General features: G+C 50.1%; 1 protein-coding gene across 3 annotated transcripts in view; it reads left to right on the top strand.

Moving 5' to 3' along the window:
* The first annotated feature begins 4,980 nt into the window (after positions 1 to 4,980).
* DRD2 (dopamine receptor D2) overlaps positions 4,981 to 16,263 on the top strand; it is a 67,338-nt gene continuing 56,055 nt past the window's right edge. Inside the window, exons 1-2 of one of the 3 annotated variants that reach the window (XM_045077475.1) lie at positions 4,981 to 5,124; positions 6,506 to 6,686. The gene's annotated coding sequence lies outside the window, so the exon portion shown is untranslated. Of the gene's footprint in view, positions 5,125 to 6,505; positions 6,691 to 15,727; positions 16,061 to 16,263 lie in introns of those variants that run through there. The other 2 variants (XM_004749849.3, XM_004749851.2) reach the window with 2 other exon arrangements.

Below are 16,263 nucleotides of genomic sequence, written 5' to 3'. Positions count from 1 at the left end.
TACAAGAAGCAGCCATGTGCAATCTGGTTCTGCAATTACTGTAAAAATACTGTTGAGGTCCATGACTGGTGCGCCTGCAACAAGACGATGAGGGAGATTTGTCTGGTGTCCCAGAATTATGGCTAAGGTCCAAACCAAAGCAGCAGACAAGAGACACTGAAGAGGGGCACCTAGGTGGCTCAGCGGGTTAAGCCTCTGCCTTCAGCTCAGGTCATGATCCCAGGGTCCTGGGATCGAGCTCCACATCAGGCTCTCTGCTCAGCAGGAAGCCTGCTTCCTCCCACTCTCTCTGCCTGCTTCTCTGCCTACTTGTGATCTCTGTCTGTTAAAAATAAATAATTAAAATCTTTAAAAAAAAAAAAAGAGAGAGAGAGACACTGAAGAACTTGCTTTCTCAAGATGGCTGCCCAGGAGCAGAGCCAACACATCTGGCAATAGGACAAAGTAGTTTGTAGCCACGGCTCTAGGAACCAGCCTGCCACCTTCAACCCATCCTGACCCCTATTCCTGAGCTCTTGCTTATACAGGGAGAGGACTGGGCAATGTGGGGAGGTAGCATCAGAGGCTCTAGCTTCACAGTGTCCATGGTGAGAGGAAATTCCCTTTTCTCTCCATTGGAAGACATACGTTATCACAGAGACCATCCGTTATTTCTGGGTTAGAGATTTTTATAAGAGGCCTATGGAGGTGGCCCATGCCAGAGAAGGAGAAGGGGCTCTAGAGGTCTTTAGAAGGAAGTACTTGAGGTACCCCTTTTCCACATTCCCTCAGCCCTTGGAGAATACAGATTAAGTCCGCAGCATTTTCTAAGGTTACAGCTAAAGGAGTGCAGAATAAGGAGAGTGAGGAGCTGTCGTCTGCTCAGATAACTGTCATAACAAGTGAGGACAGGCTTCATCCAGAAAGGGTTGAGGGCCATAGTCCCAGTTGAAGAGGGACTTTGGCACTTGCTCTCTGATGGGGTCCTTGTATGAGATGAGACCCATGTTGAGTTAAGCATTAATCCAAAATTAAGCCCCCACATGGAGAATGCCATTTCAGAAGGCCCTCTAGTCTCACATGAGAATAGAACCAGGCCAAAATGGGAGACGTCTTCTCGCCACCACTGGTCCTCCACCATGCTGAGATGCCTCCCACCTCCCTATCTTCCCTGCCTGCCCCTAAGCCAAGAAAGCTAGACAGAGAAGAGGGAGGAGAAGGGGCAGAGGTGTAGGAAGAGCCCACATTGCCCCCTCCATCTCCATGTCCCGAGAGCCTCAGTCCGTCTGGGAGATAGGAAGGAAGAGCTTTGAATCAGATATGGATTAGGACTTTTAAACTGACTCGACTGAGTTTTTAATAACTGGAAGTGACAGGAACGTTCACCCTCTGCCAAAAATATCATTAAGTGATGGGGAAAAGGGATTCGATAGAACACAGCAGAGAGCAGTGACTGGAAAAAATTAACTTTCGTGTTTATACCCTTCTGAGTTGAGACTTTTCAATAACCCAATGCACATCATTCCAGTCAGTGCTCCCTAAATAAAACGCTGTGCAGGGAAATTATTCTCAGAACTTTTTGCAACCCAGGGCATGAGGAAATGAACACACACACACACACACACACACTGGAATAAAGGTAAACTGGGAAGGTCTTTGGAGGGAGCGATGGCAATATGTGTCATAAGCCTTGAAAAGTGCATGCCTTTGACCCAGCTGTGTTGTTCTTAGGGATAGTGTATTTCTTGTCCAGTGGATTTTTATGGAGTACCATAAAAATTTTTATGGGCACTGTTCAGGTGCACTGACCAAGACAGACTGGATTCCAGTCTCTATGGACATCACGAGCTGGTGAAGAGGGGAGATAAGGAAACAGGTCTGATTCCTGCTCTAGTAGAGTGACACCAAGTGGCGGTGGCCAGCGCACAAGGGACAGCTGACCCAGTCCGTGGCGGCAATGGGGATGACGTGGCATCAGGGAAATTTCACCTAAAGCAGTGATGTCTGCAAGATGGTTGGGGAATAGCTCCATGTGGGGTTTCAGGTGGAGGAAGAATGTTCTAGGCTGTAGGAAAACACAAGGGGCAGAGAGAGCACAGTGTGTGCAAGGAACCCAAAGAAGTTCAGTTTGGCCAGAAAGAGAAGCAGGAATGAGGAGCCAAAAAGCAGGGAGACTGGAAAGGGAGGTGAGAGGCCCTAAGGAAATAATAATACATAGACTCACTGAAGCATCAGCCACGATTATGAGATCTGAGCTCTGATGTCAAACAAGAGCTTCGCAGTGACTCTAACAGCACAGGACGCTGCACAGCTATGAAAAGATGCTGTGGAGGAATATTTACTGGCACAAACAGATGTTCAACGGGATATCATCAAATAAAAAAATCAGGATATAAATTGTGTATGTAGTAGGCTCTTATTTTTATTTTAAAAATTATCCAAAGATTCTGGGAAAAGTATTTCTCCACAGGTGCTTAAGATTGTGGGTGAATTTCATTCTTTCCTTTCTGCTCAGTTGTAGTTCCTCCTGCAGTTGATCTGCGTGCAGGAACCTCGCGTGCAGTAAAGGAGGGAAAATTATAAGAGGTAAAGTCACTGAAAACATTTAGTGCTGGGAAAATCCTAGTCTCCTTGTTAAGTATGAAGTATTTCAAAACTGAGCTGGGGAAGTTGGAGTAAATGTACCTGAAATGGGGTACTAATTTTAACCCTTAGGGGTTTCAACTAATTCTGCAGCCTCGTTCAGACTGTCCCCCGACATGCACGTGGCCATTCCCAGCCCCAGGCGGCACTGGCTTCTCACCAATGTCTCCAATTCTTACTCACCTTGCATAACTGAAGTTTTATACCCATTGGAGGATTTGCAAACAGTTAAGCTCAAAACTTTACACTGAATTTTATTCAAGGCCTTATGAACTCCAATGAGTCACACAGCTTTGCCTAGGAAACAGGCATCTTCTGCTGGTCCTACGAAGCTACCCCACTGGGTTATGTGCGCACAGACACATCTAGCATTGTGCACATCTGCCAGTGTCTTATGGAGCCTTGTGAGGTTGAGGGCAGAGAAGCTTGTGGTGTCCTCTCTCCCCTCTGATCGCAATCCTTGTTTTAGTTATGATGTTTCCTTCTTACCCTAGATGCTTGTGATCTACAACCATTTGATATGCAGTTATTACAGCTAAAGAGTTGCCATTCAGAGTCAGCTCTTGGAGTTCAAGCTGACCCTTGGACAGGATGTTTCCCCAGCCATGGAACCACCTACAGCAGACCTTCTCTTTTCCGTCCCTTGAAAGCAGGATGCCATCCCCTTTCCATTCCTGTGTTCATGCTGGTCCTTTCCCCAAGAATTTCTTCTCCATACTGCTTTGAGTCTATCCAAATGTGACCCATCTGTCATAGCCCAGCTCAGGTGTCCCCTGTGTGGAGGCCAACCCCGCACTTCATTTACAGATGGACTCTATGGACTTCAGGGAAAGAGCACAGGATCTGCTGTCTGTTCAGCATTTTATTGCCATCAGGCTTGTAGTAGGACTTTGGCAATACCGAAGAGTTAATTACAAAATACGGAAGTGTTAACAAGACCTTCACAGGTGAAACATGAGAAGCATAGAATGGAATGTTACTTGATGAGTAACAGGGAAAGAGCACAAACTCTGCCCAACCCCCCCCCCCCCCCCGGAGCCCTAAGATCCAAGTAGTAAGTAGTGACTTCACTACTTACGGGTTGACTGACCTCGGGAAATTTACTTAACCTTTAAGAAATTCAGGGTTTTGTTTTTTTTTTTTTTTCTCCAATGAGATGTTGTAAGGATTATAAAATATTGTAATTTAAGTCCCTTAAGTTACCAAACCCTACATATATTCAACAAGCAGTTATGAAGCACCAACCATGCAGCTGATGTTAAATTAGACATTACCCAAAGGCTAGTTTTGTGATAACACTCAATTATCAATAATAGTCTTCTAGGGAACTCAGCAAGTAACATTCTGCTTTGTACTTCTCATGGTTCACTTGTGAATGTCTTATTAATTCCTCTATATCTTGTTTAGTTAATTTTTCTGTATTACCAAACATTTATCAAATTCCTACCACAAGCCCCCCCCCGGGGGGGGGCGATAAAATGATGCACAGGAACCTGCCCTCTGGTTGTTGTCATCTGGTTTCTTGTCCCTGTACCCCAAGACCATGAGCTTCATGAGGCTGACAGAGCCCATCCCCACCTTTTCCTACTCGTGTCCCTGATGTCCAGCTGCAGCATGGGTAGCACTCAGTATTTGCTGAAAACAAAACAAAACAAAACAAGAACCCTGGGAAAGCAGATTCGGGGCAGTAGTGGGAGCAAGCCAGACCACAATAAGAAGAAGCAAGAACAAGAGGTAGGTCCTGGGACCAGTGCCAAGAGACACTTCTTTCGAGCACCTTGAGAAGAGTACAGCTGAGAAGGGCAATCACTAGAAGAAGACACACGGACTGGGGGTTTGTTCTGTTAGATGGGAGAGACTTCAGCGTGTTTAACCAAGGATGGAAAGGTCTGGATGTAAGGAAGCAGATTAAGATACAGGGGATAGGTTCCGTCCAGTATTGCTGCAATCACGGGGTATAATAAACAACACCAAATCTCAGCGGCTTATGGTGAGAACAAACATTTCTCAAACATTTGACTCACTCGTGTGTCTGGCTGTGCATCCCGCTGGAGGTGGGCATATTCGGGTCGGCTCCATGTGCCTCCCAGCTGCCTCGGGCCCGTCAGCTGGCCAGGGCGTGTTCTCCTCGTGCTGCTTGCCGGCAGAGGCTGAAGCGGAAGGAAACACGACCGCCTCTTAACGCCTTGGCTGGGAACAGGCACGTCATCACTCCTGCCCACGGTCACTCCGGCCCACAGCAGACGGCTTCTCGCCGTCCACGGGCGGGGGGCGTATCCTCTGCCCACAGTGCACCACGGCAGCCAGCGGGCCGGAAGCAGCTGCGAGCCAATCAGAGAGAGGCGTGCGCACCGCGGAGCATGCGGGCGTCACGGGTAAGGTGGGTAACCTGCGGCCTGGGGCTGACAGGGAATAAACTACCCGCCAGAGAGCAGCTCGGAGCAGATGCCGTGGAGTCCGGGCGAGACCGAGAAGGGGGCGGAGAGAGCGGAGGCTGACGCGGTGAGTATGCCGGCAACAAGACAGGTCGACAGGGCGGAGGCTGGGAAGGGGCCCAGCAGCGGAGGGACAGTCTAGAGCTGAGAAGGCCAAGTCCGACAGAGTGCTTGTGCGAGAGCCCTGCGAGCTGCTGACTAGATCCTGGCCGTAGCCGGGAGGGCTGCGGTTGAGAGGAGGCGGCCGACACCACCTACAGCCGAGGTGTCCCAGCCCTGGGAGGCAGGTGACCGGGAGCGCCCGGTGTCGCCGCAGAACTGGGGATGGAGGGGACTGTAAGGCCGGAAGTCGCCAGGGCCTGGAGACGACAGGGGGGCGACGGGGTAGGGACACGGGCTCCCGGAGGACAGGCTGTGCCAGGGAGCATGGAGAAGGCCATCCCCACCTGCTGACAGAGACGGTTCTGGGCTGTGATGGAGAAACCTGCAGGGGAAGCAGCATTTGGGGCAAGAGCCTGGTTTCCATGAAGGCAATAGGCAAGTTTGTTTACGGGAGTGGGTTCTACAGGAAACCATGGGGATCCCTTTGCCACAGAGGAAGCCCAAGACAGGGGAGAGGGGAGACCCGCACAAGGCAGAGACAGCGTGGACGTGAGGCAAGGCCAATCTGCTGCGGACAGAAACTGCCAGCTGTTTCTGGAAAGAGGGCGTTCCAAGCCAGGAGAATTTATTTCCAGAACACTCACCATGTGGGAAAAACAATAAATATCCTTGGAGGATGGGCGGTCCTAACTCATAATAAACGCACAAGGCCCTTAAAAAATGCTTAATAAAAGGAATAAATGTAAAAAACAAAACCAACCAAACAAAAAAACCCGAAAGCGAACCAAACAAACAGTAACCCAGACTGGATCTATGAGCCACCATCTCCCCTATTAGAAAGGGCAATGGATCTAATCTTCTGGCCCATGCAAGGAAAAGTACTTTGCTATGCCATAGACGCTGACCCCTCTTGCTTCCAAAGCTTGGGAATTCTCTGCCCAGAAATGTCAAAACCTTTGGCTATGGGTTTTGATTTCTCATTAACCTTTATAGGACACACCTTGATAATTAATTAAATTACACAATTTTATTTACCAGGTCATTCTCTCCAATTAAGATGGTAATTAGCTCCCATGTTCTATCGGGCATTTACTAGCCTCTCTATGAAAACTTGATGGCTCTATGGAACTTGATGAAATAATCAGGACATGTAATCATAGTAACAAGGTGGGGAGCCCCAGGGAGGATTTGAAATGTCTGACAGTAGACTGGAAAGGAATGGGACTTCAGGGTAAACACAGACCCCGTGCTGACTGCCACAGAACCAGCGGCACTTGAAGGCAAGCGTGGGCCACCTGGGAGTTTTCAAAGACTTGGAGCAAACTGGGCATTTTTTATCTTGGCAGATAGTGGAACCAAGGAGCTCGTATGTGCACCCGTGTGGGCACTGCTGCTTGAGAGCATGATGGCCAACAGCAGTAGCAACTTCAACAACTAGTCCTCGCTGTCAGGGGCTTACTGTGCGGACGGCACTGTACTAGGGATTCACACGCATTAAGATAGCTGATGATTCCTGACGTCTTGGAAGTAAGTAAGTGTCATACTCCGCTAGATTTTACCGACAGCACAACTGGGGCTCAACAGGGTATAGTGACTTGCCTATAGTCCCAGGGCCGGTCAGGAGCAGAGCTGAGACTTGAAGCCCTGAGAAGAGACATGCTCGTCCATGTGGCATGAGATGTTTTGGCTACAGTGGCACCTGTCACAAAAATGGCTTGGATCAAGGGCAGCAGCTCGGTGACCTCTGCTTTGCGGTCATCCTCTCCAGTTCTCCCCACATCTCTCACTCCTCATGATCCTCTCTCCCATTGAGCGCAGACATGGCTTCATCCTCCTCACCGCATGCTCCAGGCAGCTCCAAAGTTGATCCGAGCTGGTATCGGAGACAAAGCCTCTTTGCCTTTCCTGGTGTAGATGGTCGGTAAGGACATGCATGAGCAAGCTCTGGGCGTGGGGTTTGAGGTCTTTGAATCCGGTTCTCTCTCTTCTGGCATTTCCAGAGCCCCTTTCACCATGTGGGGGATCTGAGTGTTGGGAGGATGAAGTGAAATGCCATTGTGTGCACCACAGGGCCAGCCGCAGGGCAAGTCCCCGGGAGGTGTTTGCTTCCTTCTTTCCCAAATGGTGACTGGCACATTTAGACTTGGATCTGGGGCAAGGATGGGTTTCTCATAGTCTTAGATAACTCCCTGGTGGAGAAAGATAAGGACAGAATAGCCTGGATCCCAGGGAATACATGAGGAATCTCAGGGTCTAGTGGCAAGTCTCCACTCTCTCCAGTGACAGGAGTGACAGGTGTGGTGAAGAACAGCCCAGTCACGTTTGGTGAGGCCCCATAGAATAGAGAGGCAAGGAAGCCAATTCTAGAAGCCACTGAGAGCCCGGGGCGAGGGTGACCCTGGAGATATTTCCAAGCCTGTATGGGCCAAGGTGACCCAAGGTGAGCCTTCAATAACCCTGGGATGAAGCCTGTGTGCTCGACAAACAGGATGTGTCTTGCTTGGCCTTTTCATTATTTTCCATTTGGTCTGTGTTTGGTTTTCTTCCAGTTTTTTTAAAGTTGCAAAATACCAACTTATTCTGAGTTGATTTGAGAGGAGAGGGGACTGGAATGTCTACATCAAAAAGGAAGGCAGTGGTGGGGGGAGATTAGAGTGGCCTGGAGGCCAAAAGCCCCAAGGATGATGAGCATGATGGGGGAGATTGGCAGTGAGCCATGGAGCTGGAGAAACCAGAGAGGGGATGTCTTAGGGACGGAGGTGAGGTGACTGGGAAAGAGTCAGTGGTAGACTCCAAGGGTCTCTCCTGTCTTGGCTTTCACACTTGGCTTGGGAGGTTAATGCAGCCAAAGAAAGGAAACTGGGAGTCACCTGGCATGAGCCATTGGGCTGTGGATTATCATGGGCTGGTATAGGAGCGTGAAGACTCCTGTTGAGGCCAGCCTTATTTCTGCTCAGAGCATCCCGTCTGAGGCCTTTTAGGGAGCTCTAGGCTAGTCACATGTGAGGGTCCTTGATGTAGTCAATAGAAATGTGTCCTGGCTAGCTTCAGCAGGTTAGGAAATTGAGTAGAGGAGAATGGTGGGCTCTCAGAACAAAGACCTCAACTCAGAAGATGGGCAGTCACCAAGGCAGCTGTGATGAGAGGAAGGAAGGAGACATGGTAACCTTTAGCAGGAGCTGTATATCTAAGGCATCCAAGCAGTCACTGCGGGACACCCCAGCTACCCCACGAAGAACTCGTAGAGATTTTTCACTGTAGAGTAAGGGCTCCAGGGTCAGAGTGGAGATGAGAGCATGCAACTGGCTGAACCCAGGTCCCATGTCAATGCCCTGCCTGCCAGGAGGTGGGGAGAGGAAAGATCCCTCCTCTCCTGTAGGCTATGGGTGAGACCCTATGGCTGGTAATCCCATGGAAGAGTCTCTCAAAGGGGGAGCAGGATTGGATGGTGGACACCAAAGGTAGAGTCAAATTCTTTGACAGCCTTGAAGATGCTCTCTACTTAAATTAGTTTGAACTGTTTTCTCCTCTACTGAGCTTTCCAGAACCTGCAGCATTGTTTAGTCCCATGGGGGTCTGCCCTTGGTTCTCATTCCTGACTATGATGGGGTTCCTGTACCTTGTCTTGCTCTCCACAGCCCCTGTCCTGAACCCTGGGTTTTTACTTCAGGTGTTCTACTAGTCTGAGTCTTGGCAGGAGACAGATCACATGCTCAAATGGGGTAATTCAAGAAGAGTTTGGTAAAGAAGACTGTTAGGAAAGTGGAGCTGGAGTGTAGAGAAACCAGAAAGGATAATGTAGCCTCTCAGGACTTGTGATAATGGGGCTCCGTTATCACTGGAGGGGCCTGGAGGGACCAAGGGTTGGAGGGGAGCGATTAGCAGGAGGGAAACAGAGACAAAGGTAGAGGCAGAAGCAGAGAGAAGCCAGACCAGAGCACAACTGGCTGAGCAGGGCCTGGAAAGACCAGCAAGGGGGTAGGGCAGGTCTGTGGGTCAGGCATTACAGATGAAGGGAGCCCTGTGGGCATGACCCTAGACTTGAACCAGGAACATGCATCTAGAACACAATGGGCAATTCTGATGTGTGAGGACGATGTTTCTGCCTGAAAAAGGCATTTCTTTAAGTCCATCTCTCAGTGTGTTCCTGCAGCAGGAGGACCTCAGGTCTATATTGCTTCTCCTCCCTCTTCTGATGCTTCCCTCACTGGAAGAAGGGGCCAGGTGCTGTTTTGGCTTTCTCCAGTCTTTACAGGCTTGTCTTAAATCACTGGCCTGCAGCCTAGCTCCCCCCACCAGCTCCCCAAATCTGTGGGCAGACCCACCTGCCATCAGATTTGTCAGAGCCCAGGTGGCAGACCTGGAGACCCTCTATGGGATCTCACAGAAGCCCCTCTGTCTTTCCCAATGGCCCCTTTCCCTTCTTCCCAGGTGGACCCCAAACACTTGGTTTCTATAACTGTAATAATAGTCCTCTCTCTGAATAACTTACCCTCTCTTCATGCCTAATTACCATGTGGCACAGTAATGATACATATAACACTAAATGTGTCAGGGTAACTCTGCTATGAGTCTTGTTTCATTATAACAACAAACTGGCTTTCCTTAGTGTCTCACCTGTCTAGGCCTCAGCCCCCACATGTACAAAAGGAGGGATTTGGATTAAGTTAGTGTCTCCCCACCTGGTTGGTGTTTTAGAGATATGGACCCCTAGCCCCTACCCCCTAAATTCTGACCTAGTAGGTCAAATCTGTATTTTTTTTTCTCTTCATTTCCCAGATCTTTCTATGGTGTCCAATTTAAGGACTGACATTTGTGAAACTCTGGAGCAGATCATCTCTGTGACACTTTCCCCAACTCATGTTTTCACTCAGTGATCATATACTTCAGAGGGGATGCTAGCAGAGATGAGGCTGGGACAGAGGTAAGGGACAGATACGGCAGACTTCGAATGCACTTTAAGAGAATTAGAATTCATCTCAAAGACAATGGGCTTTGGGGGTTTTAAGCAAGGACGACAGGATCAGATCTATGTGTAAGAACAGCCTTCTTGTGCAGTGTGGAAAATGGGTTGGAGCTGGGAGGTGGGGAGAAGGCTTTGGTCATAATCTGCCTGAGAGAATGGTGGGGACCTGGATTGGAGTGGTGGTAGCGAGTGTGGAGAGGGGACAGTTCTCTGTGGCATTTGGAAACTGGGATGGATACAGGACTCTGGTTTCTTTCTTCCTTTGATCTGGGATGTGGGGATGACTGTTGCTTGGTTCGGCAAGCCTTTGTCTTTTGCTAAGTTAGAGGACCACCTGCTGTGTGGTTCTTGGTTGGTTCATGACAGGCAGATGCCCCAGATTTTGACTCAAGAGCCAGTGACTCAGAGAAGCAGGGAGAGGGGAACATCCTTTCCGGAGGCTGCACCAGTAGCCACAACTTTCAATTTCCAGAAGCAGTGTAATAGAGGGCCAGGGGGACGCCAGGGTGTGCTGCCAGCCGCCATGGCCCGGCCGGCTGGTGAGCTGTGTTTACTTGTGCTAACTGAGCTCTCCCACTGGACTGCAGTGTGGGCTCCATTTCAGGTAAAGACCTTATAGCATCTAGCTCTTTTGTTCCTGGCTGTTTTAGAACCTTGGTTCTCTAATTTCCCCTGTGATTCTGTGAGCTATGATGATATTTTCGCTGAAATTCCTTTTCTGCTTAAATAGCCCAAATTATTTGTTCCTGCCAGATACCCTGACTGCCTCAGAGGCTGGGAGTATGTGAGCAGCCAGTTCAGTCCTCAGCCACAGCGAACACAAGCAGGAGAGCAGCTCGTGAAGAAGAGAATCCCAAATGCTGCCATTTGGCTTAGAGACTAAAAATACCTTGGCTCCTGATTGGCTCACCCTCTATGCGGAAAGCCTGGATTGAGCTTTTCTTCACTATGTAGAGCTTTCCCTGAGCTGCACCACTCCATTCAAAACCTGAATGGTGGAATGGTCCTTGCATTTCAAACTATTGGAAAAGTGTCATCCAAATTCCATGGTCTGCTCCCATCTTCTGGAAGCTGGGAACTTTAAGAACCCTCTCAGGGCTCTCCGAAATTAGTGATCTTCTAGAAATCACAAGGCTACTGGGAGGTAAATGAGACCACTGATGAGATAGTGCTTTAATAGCTACAGAAAAGGCTGAAGGAATCCAAGGCTGTACCAATTATGTTTCTGCAAATACAGCTTCAGAAGTTCTATACAGATGGGTTGTTTTCTAAGTTCAGTCACTTTCCCACCTATCTACCATTTCAAGATGTTTTGTTTGTTTTCACACAAAGCAACTATAGTGGCCACTGAAACACTAGGTTTCTGTATTTTTTATTGCAGTAAAATATGCACCACAAAATTTACCATTTTAACTGTTATTAAGTGTGTAGGTCAATGGCATCATGTACATTCACCTTGTTGTGCGCCCATCCATCACTATCCACCCATGGAACTTTTTTGTTTCCTCAGTCTGAAACTCTGTACCTTTAAAAAAAAGAAAGAAACAAACAAACAAACAAAACGATTTATTTTTTTATTTATTTGACAGAGAGAGAGAGAGAGCACGCAAGCACACACACACGCGCAAAAGCAAGGGGAACAGCAGAGGGAAAGGGAGAAGCAGACTCCCTGCTGAGAAAGGAGCCCAATGCGGGACTCGATCCCAGTACTTTGGGATCATGACCTGAGCCAAAGGCAGATCCTTAACCATCTGAACCATCCAGGTACCCCAAAACTCTGTTGCTTTTAAATACAAACTCCCTATTTACCTTTCCCTCCAGCCCCTGGCAACAGGCACCCCACTCTGACTTCTTTAGGTACCCTACATAAGTGGAATCATACAGTATTTGTCCTTTTGTGAATGGACAGTTTTACTTAGACAATGCCCTCAGGATTCATGCACCTTGTTGCAAATGAAAGGATTGTTCTTACTCCTTTTGCAACGCCTCTGAAAATGATAAGGTGGCAGTCCTTCTGGCTCAGAGGAGGTGGCCGGGGGGAAAAGGAAATAAACACACCCTTCTGATACTTCCTGATTTCTCTCCAAGTGCTGAAAACCTGCACTTTGTAGCCAGGGTATTTCATTGTACGCACAGACCACATTTGGTCATCTACTCACCGTTCAGTGCACACTTGGGTTGCTTCTACCTTTTGGCACCTGTGAATAATGCACACTCTGAATATGAGTGTGCAAATAAGTGTGTATTTTTATGACCTATTCCCATCAAGCAATTAAGTTTATAAGATGGACATTTACACTTTCTCTATTTTGTAATTCTGAAGAATTTTAGAATAGACTTTCTTAAAGTGGGTCACACCTGTGTTCTTTACTCTTCCCAAATAGGAGGATGCAAAGATTGTCTACACATGTCCACTTCGCATGGATGTGGACAAACCCAGTATGTCTTCCAGTGAGGCCGTCATCCTCTAAGGGTGACTACACAGGCAGAGGTCAACACTCTCAAGTAACTCCCTCTGCTCTCCGGCCTTGATCAGAGACAGTTACCTGAACCTCTCTCCTCTTTAGAGGATCCTGTCCTTCCTCACCCTTCCTCAGGTACCCTAGCCTCTCTCACTGGATCACTCACATGTGGGCCTGGGGCTCTCAGCAGAATCGGTGACTGAGACCCCTGCCCCTTGAGTTTATTTTCTTTTTGCTCAACACCTCCTCTGATCCAGAAGGACTGCCACTTTATTGTTCTCAGAGTTATTTGCAAATGGCTTAAAAATTAAGTGACAAAAGAGGGGAGGATGAGAGAAGAAGAAATTGCTGGGAGTTCAGGGTTCATCTGTGAGCTAAGTTAGGAAATCTAGAATTGGAACACCTCATAGAGGGTGTCTGCATTCCCTTCAGTGCTTCTCTAGCTCAAGTTTTCTGTAAGATGGGAAAATGGGCAACATGGATGAAGCATCAGGATGTACTCATTGTCATCCCCACTTAATCTTCATGCTAACACTGCAATATGGCTCTCTAGCCCCATTTTACAGCTGAACAAACTAAGGCTCAGAGCTATTCAGAGCTTCTGCAAGATACGGGAGTTTGGACGTGAACAAAGTCCCATGTGACTCCAGTTCTGTTCTGCTTCTGACCCCCCCCCACCCCATTATGGCATTCCCCTTGCTTTCTGTGGAATGTTTTTCAGAAGGGTGACTGTGCCAAGGTGTGGGCACATCAGAGTTTGACAGAGGCTGGCAAGATACTCTCCTTCCAAGCTCCAGCCAGATCTTATTGTCTACCTCAGAGGTAGCTCTTAGAGCATTTGGGAAAGATCTAGATCTCCCTCATTCTCTGTTGACTCTGGCCTTTGTTTTCTCATTACCATGGGCCAGCAAAACCACTGCCTGCCTGAACCCATCTTCTACCCCTAACGCCCATTAGTAACCACTGGCTGAGCACCTTCAACAATAAAAACGTATAAAGATTTATGGAGCGCATCAGGAAGAATTTCTTGACCAAGGTTCAGGGACATACAGATGAGAATGTCAAAAAGACTCATGTGTCCCCTTTTCCAGGAAGGCTGGAAGGAAAAGGGCCACCCTGCCCCTGCCTGGCCTACTTGGACTGGGTACAGTTCTGCCTGGAGGCAGGGGAGGTGGCAAATGACCTCCAGAGGGCCTTGGCAGCCTGGAAAGCGGGAGCCTACAGGAAGCTGCCTGCCGCTTGGCCGCAGATGCTCCCTGTCATCAATCACTCAGTGCATCTGTTTGCTGTGCCGCTTGTTTAAAGAGCGAGGCGTTTGCTAATTGAAAACTGAAAGATCCATCCGTCTCACTCACAGCCAGCATGAAATCCACTCAGCCATGCAAGACTGGGGTAAAAGCAGGAGTAGGGAGCTAGGGTGCCCTTGGGTTGGCACACCCCATGGAGGTCATGTTCTCTCCTTCTGCCTCCCAAGGGAGCAAGGCTATTCTACCCCCCATCCACACCCCACCCATGAACAGCCAGGGGGTGCCCAGATTACAGTTTGTCTAACACTTCCTCATCTATTATCCTCAATGCTGCCCAGAGAGAATTGCCTTCTTAGCCCCAATGTAAAGATGGAGAAAGTGAGACTCAGGGATGGTAAGCTACTTGTTAGCCAAGGTCACAAAACTGCTATGGGACAGAGGCAGGACATCAGTCTGGGTCCTTTGACTAGTCAGGAGAAGGGTGGCTGTCTGCTGGATAGCTTCCCTGAATAGAAAGGTGCTGAGCTAGAAGGGACCATGTCCTTCTTTAGGTGGATTAAACCTGGAAACAAATGGCCTAGGGGTAGCCAAGGGGAAACACAGAAATTTCAAGAATATCTGCAATGTTTCATTGTTTTAAATGCAAATAGAGCAAAATACTGGTAATCCTGATTGCTAGAATTTCTCCCTATCAACCCTGCATGGATGGGAGCCAGGCCAGATCCACAGGAGAGTGCAAAGGCAAGGAGCAGGGGAAGAGGTGCCAGGCGTCCACTTATAGCTCCTGCCTTTCCCCAGTTGCCTCCAGAGATGGCTGTATTTGGGGAAAGTGCTGATGGGCACGTTGTACATGGGAGACTGGCCCAGCTCTGGATCTCTGTGGAATCTGGAAAGGCACTCCAGTTCTCTGCGACTCAGTTTCCCCTTCTAGAGTGATGAGGGTGGGGAGTTAGAGGAGTGCACAGTCCCTTCTGTGATCAAACCTAATCTTTGTGGCTCAGAGTGGCTTGACTCCAGCAGGGATGGACTGACATCCTGCTATGCCCAGTTCTTTCCCCATGCTGTTCCCTCTGCCTAGAAAGCAGTGCCGCCTTCTCCCTCCGACCCCCGTGGGAAAGGGTATTGCTTTATCAGCTCCAGTTCCCATGAGGTCTCCTTGCTTGTGCCCCCTAGCACCTAGCACCGCAGGTGCTGTGGTGCTGTGGTATGTTTCCTGGAGGTCTCCTCTGCATGAGAGCAGGGACCTGGTTTTATTCCTCTCTGTGACCCGGGGCTCTGACACAGCGCTTGGCAAAGGAAGGACAGTCAAAAACTGATTGCTGAAGACTCCGCCTCCCTTTGGAGTCAGGGGTGAGCTGGAACCCTAGAGGCCCTTTTTTGAATTTTCACTTCAGGTCAACTCCAAGCAGGCTTTCCCCTGAAAGAGTCAAGCAACAAACAGAACTGACCCCAGGGGTTCCAAGACCGGAAGTCTGTAAACCAACACTGACTGCTCCTCCTTACACTACTCCCTGGATGGGCGGTACCTCCCCCAACCATTATCCTCTGACTTCTCAGAGGGAAATGACAAGCCACGATGAGGATGCTTGGTCACCGGCAGCCCTAAATTTACAGGGTCTCACTTTGGGGATAAGGGGCGAGCGCAATGGGCAGTGACCAATCAGTTTCCGCCTAGGCTCCCATCTGCTTCGAAGCCAGGGCTGACTCCATCCCCTGCCTGCCCGCTGCTCCCCGCAGGCCCGGCGGCGTACAGAGCCCACACACCCGTGTGCAGTGGGGTGGGGCGGGGCCTGGCCCAGGGGCGGGGCCCAGGGGCGGGGTCCAGGGGCGGGGCCCAGGGGTGCCCCGTGGCCAGGCGGCCCCGCCCCTCCTCCCTCGCTAGGTGCTCCGGCCCGGCGAAGCTGTCCAGCCTCAGTGCGGTAACCCGCCGCCTCCCGCGCGCACCGCGCCGCCTCCGCTCCTCGTCCCTGCGCCGCACGGCCGCCCCGTGCCCGGCCCCGCCCCGCCCCGCCGCGGCCGGTCCACTGCTCTCCGCGGGCAGGAGCCGGCCAAGCGCCTGCCCGCCGGGGCTCTGAACCGCGCGGCGGGGCCGGGAGTCAGCGACCCGCCGAGGAGAGCGGCGGCCCGGACGGCTGCCAGAGGGGCGGCCGCGCGTGGATGAGGCGGGAGCTGGAAGCCTCGAGCAGCCGGCGCCGTCTCTGCCCCCGGGCGCCCTATGGCTTGAAGGTAAGCGCGTGCAGGACAGAGCGACAGGCGGCCAGGACCGAGGCAGTCGCAGGGAGAGGAGGAGGGAGCTCGGAGGGTGGCGCAACTGGGAGCAGAAGTTTGTCCGGCCACTCTGTTGCCGTCTTCCGGGGACCTACCCGGTTCTCCACAGAGAACCTCTCCGTTGGACCACGGAGAGGGGGCGACAGGAACACAGCACTGCC

Source organism: Mustela putorius, unplaced genomic scaffold (assembly GCF_011764305.1).
Source record: "Mustela putorius furo isolate JIRA1106 unplaced genomic scaffold, ASM1176430v1.1 tig00000198_pilon_pilon_pilon, whole genome shotgun sequence".
Taxonomy (NCBI): domain Eukaryota; kingdom Metazoa; phylum Chordata; class Mammalia; order Carnivora; family Mustelidae; genus Mustela; species Mustela putorius.
The sequence above is the reverse complement of the archived record's forward strand: the minus strand, read 5'-3'. Positions and strand labels throughout refer to the sequence as shown.